The sequence below is a fragment of the Schistocerca nitens genome, chromosome 6 (genome assembly GCF_023898315.1).
Source record: "Schistocerca nitens isolate TAMUIC-IGC-003100 chromosome 6, iqSchNite1.1, whole genome shotgun sequence".
Lineage (NCBI taxonomy): Eukaryota > Metazoa > Arthropoda > Insecta > Orthoptera > Acrididae > Schistocerca > Schistocerca nitens.
The window spans coordinates 159,095,893-159,101,486 of record NC_064619.1 but is presented as its reverse complement, the minus strand read 5'-3'; the positions used below and the strand labels follow the sequence as shown (position 1 = coordinate 159,101,486).

Sequence of the window (5,594 nt, the reverse complement as noted above, 5' to 3'; positions counted from 1 at the left end):
AATCTGCATTGTGACTCTGCTGTATCCGGCGCACCTGTAGTTCTCCTCTATAGCAGGAGTTCGGTTGCCTTCTGCGAATTCTGCTCTGGCAGTTACCACCTTTCAGTTTACGACTCACTGTGCGTCCATTCGCTTGAAGCTCATGACAACTTGCTTTTATGGGGGCTTCTGAAATAAGCATACACTCAGTTCCATATAGCAAATTATCTACGATAGTTTAATACTGCCACTTGCTGACGCTAATACATTTTTTATATAATTCTGGAGATTAATTGTTGCGATTTGTTTTGATTTGTTTTGTTTTCCGTGTCACATTAGTTAAGTGGCAGTTTGGGAATAACAGTCGTCTAACATCACTCCTTTTCGTTTTAAATCTAAGGTGATGCAGTTGTGCTGATAACATACTGAAGCGTTGTGTCCAAATAGTCCTACTGTGACAATGAGATAATGTGCTCCATCCAGGCCAATTTTTTCTTCCTTAGGGTTTTGAAAAGGTTACAGAGTTTCATTTGTTATGTTCCTTACCAACCTAATAAGCCATCACACACTCACTCATTAACTTCCTGGCGAAAAGTTAACCTCACTTACAAAACCTAATGTACGATCTTACAAGTCAGTCAACATGATTTACGATGTAATATTACAAATTCTGTGTTTATTCTTATTCAGATTCACGCCCCATCACTTTGTAAAAACAGTGTTATATAAGTTTCTTGCTCATGAACTCACTGATATCTTAGACACAGTCTTACTTTTTCATTCTTCAAACAAGAAATCATCACTCGTTTACAAACAATAGTAGAAGTAAGTTCCCACAAGAAGTTCATATGTGACTAACATCCACAAGCAATAATTAACATTTCAAATCACTCATACTGTAGCATAAAACAAACACACCCACACAAAAGAATTATACATGTAGGGTAGTATTTAGCACCTTAGCTGGGATATTTACAAACTCTTCAAGGATTTTTGTTCAAGACAGAAAATATCCTTTGCTTCTAACTTGTAGACTTGTTCCTAACCGAACCCTATAGAAGAAGTTGCATGCGGCTAGATCAGGTCTGCTTGGTGGCCATTCTATCACTCTCCAGGGGCCAATTCATATGCCATGGAAATTGTCATCAATTCATTCTCTCACCACATTTGTGTAGGGGGCAGAACTCCATCTTTCATGAACAGCAATTTCCTTCTATTTCCTCATCGTTTAATAACAGGTCGTACGTACCCTCGAAACAACTCCAAGTATCACTCCACTCATACTGTCAGGCAGCATATATGGGCCAATGAATTTACATCTTTTAGTTCCAGTATGATGGGAGCAGAGGCATTGTGAGAGAAGTTTAAGCTCACTGTAAATGACGCTCTGGAGATAATATGCCGAGTAAGTGGATTAAGGATGGAAAAGACCGATCGCATCGTGGGTTAATAACATTCGGAAAATGCTGAAGAAGCAAAGACAGTTGCACTGTCGGTACAAGAGAGAACGCGCCAATGACGACAAGCCAAAGTTAGTAAAAAAATCGGGCATGCTCCAAGCATACCACAGTCGTATCTTCGCAAAAGATCCTGAAAAAGATTCACCGTCATACATAAAATGGCTAAGTGGTTCGAAGGCTTTTATCCAGTCACTCGTTGACGAGATAGGTATGGTCGTATAAGACAGCAAAGGGAAAGCCGAAGACCTAATTGTCGCATTTACGAAATCGTTCAGTCAGGAGAATAGTACAAACATATCTTCGTTTCCAGAATGAGATTTTCACTCTGTAGCGGAGTGTGCGCTGATATGAAACTTCCTGGCAGATTAAAACTGTGTCCCGGACCGAGACTCGAACTCGGGACCTTTGCCTTTCGCGGGCAAGTGCTCTACCAACTGACCTATCCGAGCACGACTCACGACCCGTCCTCACAGCTTTACTTCTGCCAGTACCTCGTCTCCTACGTTCCAAAGTTTGCAGAAGCTCTCCTGCGAACCTTGCAGAACCAGCACTCCTGAAAGAAAGGATATGCGGAGACACGGCTTAGCCACAGCCTGGGGGATGTTTCCAGAATGAGATTTTCACTCTGCAGCGGAGTGTGCGCTGATATGAAACTTCCTGGCAGATTAAAACTGTGTGCCGGACCGAGACTCGAACTCGGGACCTTTGCCTTTCGCGGGCAAGTGCTCTACCAACTGAGCTATCCGAGCACGACTCACGACCAGTCCTCACAGCTTTACTTCTGCCAGTAGAGCACTTGCCCGCGAAAGGCAAAAGTCCCGAGTTCGAGTCTCGGTCCGGCACACAGTTTTAATCTGCCAGGAAATTTCTTATCGTCGTTTGATCATCGAGCTGATCCCCAGATGGAGGGCATAGTAAGCGATGTAACTGACGTAGAGAAAGAACTGAAAAAGTTGAAAGAAAGTCGCCAAGTCCGGAAGGAATACGAATTCGGTTTTGTCATTTTCTCGCACCGTATCCCGCTAACTATGGACGAAGAGCAACAGTCAGATTGCGTATATCTAGATTTTCGAAAAGCGTTTGACACACTATCGCACTGCAGTCTGTAAACGAAGGTTCGGAGCATATGGAATAGGTTCGCAGATATGAGAGTGGCCCGAAGACTTCTTACGTAATAGAACCCAGCACGTGGTCCTCGACAGCCACAATTCATGAGAGACCAGGTTCAAAAATGGTTGAAATGGCTCTGAGTACTATGCGACTTAAATTCTGAGGTCATCAGTCGCCTAGATTCAAATGGTTCAAATGGCTCTGAGCACTATGGGACTCAACTGCTGTGGTTATCAGTCCCCTAGAATTTAGAACTACTTAAACCTAACTAACCTAAGGACATCACACACATCCATGCCCGAGGCAGGATTCGAACCTGCGACCGTAACGGTCGCTCGGTTCCAGACTGTAGCGCCTAGAACCGCATGGCCACTCTGTCCGGCTCGGCTCAGAGACCAGGGTATTTTCAGAAGCCCCCCCCCCCCCCCCCCGGGAAGTGATTTGGGAAGCCAAATACTCTCTACAGAGATAAGTAATGTAACGGGTAGGATGATCAATTGTCTGCGATTATTCGTTGGTGATGCTGTGGGGCACGCGAAGATATCGTCGTTGAGTGACTGTAGGAGGGTAGATGATGACTTAGAAGTTCTAGTTGGTGTAATAAGAATCAGCTTGCTCTAAATATAGAAAAAGGTAAGTTAATGTAGGTCAGTAGGAAAATCAGTCCTGTAATGTCCGAATACGGCATTAGTAACCTAGCGAGGTGGCGAAGTTGTTAGTACACTGAACTCACATTCGGGAGGACGATGGTTCAAATCCGCTTCCGGACATCCTTATTCAGGTTTCCCGTGAAATCGCTTCAGGAAAATGCCGGAATGGATTCCTCGAAAGGGCACGACCGATTTCCTTCCCCATCTTTCCCTAATCCGATACGGCTGAGGACCTCGCTGTTCGGTCCCCTTCCTCCACATCAACCAATCAACCAAAGGCATCAGTAGCGTGCTGCCTGACGCAGTCACTTCAATTAAATATCCAGATGTAACGTCACAAAGCGACATGAAATGAAACAATCATATGGGCTTTAGTAGGGGAGACGAATGGCCCACTTCGGTTTATTGGGTGAATTTTGGTAAGTATGGTTCATTTATGAAGGACACTGCGTATAGGACAGCTTAGAGAAATTCTGTAAACACATCCGACGTTACCGGATGACATTATTCCCAGACAACGGACTGGAAGAGGAGGAACAGAAGATGAATTTCATCGCCGGTGGCCTCGCAGGTCTCCACACCTCAGACCTTGTGACCTTTATCTGTAAGGTTACGTAAAAGCTCCGTTTTAATCCGTCCTATGCCTGATACTCCTGAAAGTTTGCGACATCGCATTGTTGAAGCTGCGAATTCGATAAGGACAGAGAAACTGCTTCGTGTGGCGGCAGGATGTGATCACCGTTTCCATATTTGTCGTGTTGCGGCGCGGCAGGTTACTTTTTTTACCGCCCTGCCAGTGTCCAGCAGTGTTCATTTGTCTAGCTAAATCCTGTAGTACAAAATACTAGACCATTACTGTGTATTGCAGGTCGCAACATACATAGAATTGTCTGGTAAACGGGATGTGGCTAGCTACTGAAATACAAGTTTTAACTTGGCAATGTAAATTTTCGGGTGTATTTTTACGATAAAGATCACAGCTAATACTGCCAAGTCCGTACTAAGTGACAACACAATGTAAAGTTCACACGCACACCACAATCACAAACGTAGCCAGTTTATGGTATTTACACCTGTTACCGAAGTTAATAGAGTTCACCGGATCGTTTAGCTATGAAAATGCTCGCTCAAACGTGCGTAATTCCTGTTCCAGTCTTAGATCGCATAACACGCCACGCGGTTTTAACTAACAGTCAAAGCAATAATTTTGATACTCCGTCCCAAATTCCACACGACTTCCACTATACCGTTCACTTAAATACACTTTGTACTACTTCGCGAATTTGTAATTAGCATTTTTTCGCGATTTTACAGTACTTTCGTCGTAGCTGCTTTCAATGAGATGTTACTAGTTCGAACCCTCAGCCCCGACCACCCTAGATGACACCAAAGGCTTTGTTCCCAGCATAGATTGGCGCGAGCCTGCATTTTTCTGATTGGCTGATATCACAACAGCAAATCAGGTTGCAGTATTATGCCGCGATAACACGCGCTTTCCTTCAATGACCAATCGTAGTAAAACATTTCTTTCTATGGCAATTGATAAATAAATTTACAAAAGTATCAAATATAAAATTACTCCTGAAATTACCGATTAATTTGTAATCTACTCACGATTTATTAGTACCATAAACTGACTGCACATTTAATTATAGTAAATTTTCTGTATAGTTTAACTGGTACTTCGTAAATAAACAAAACAATTTTCATTTACTTCTGTTCTTCTTCACTCATACAGCACTCATACTGCTAATTACTACACATATCAAAACAATTATAATAATGCAAATACATTAAATATTAATCAAACATAACTACACAACATTGTTTTGAGTACGACTGCTAGCTATGTCCGTCAACTGCTGACCTCTGCCGCCTACTAGTACAACTACGTGCAGCTCTGTAACTCAGGTCCATGTCAGCTGGTGACATTTGTCGATGACTCATGCCCATAACGATATCGTCCTAACAAGTGACAGGAGCGATACGAAGGCGCTACGCCTAAGTGTAACACAAGTTGCTCACACTGAATTAATAAAAATGTGAAGTTTTCTCTTTTCAGGAACATTGAAACTGTGTTTCTTTCGTTTGTAGCTTGGAAGAAATAAAACTTTGATATCTGCCCCTTATTTTTGAATATCCCTTTTTTGGAGATACTTCTGCAGCTAAATATATATAATACAGCACTTTTAAAATGTTTAGGGACACATCTAAATTTCGTTACATCTGCATGAGTCCCTAAAGAAACATTTCGAAGACTTTTTACAGGATGTTATTAAAAATTTGAATTACGAGTTGATAGTTTAATACTTCTTGTGGTTTAATGGTTTTCTCTCTTTGAAAACAGAGGTATTCTCCAACGAAAGTATTTTCTTTCCCTTCAACTGATAATAGA

At 42.3% G+C, this 5,594-nt stretch overlaps 1 non-coding gene across 1 annotated transcript; it reads right to left on the bottom strand.

The window, feature by feature from the left end:
• Nucleotides 1–2,114: 2,114 nt before the first annotated feature.
• Nucleotides 2,115–2,189, bottom strand: Trnas-cga (transfer RNA serine (anticodon CGA)). The gene has a single exon. It is a non-coding gene; the product is annotated as a tRNA-Ser (tRNA).
• Nucleotides 2,190–5,594: the final 3,405 nt, after the last annotated feature.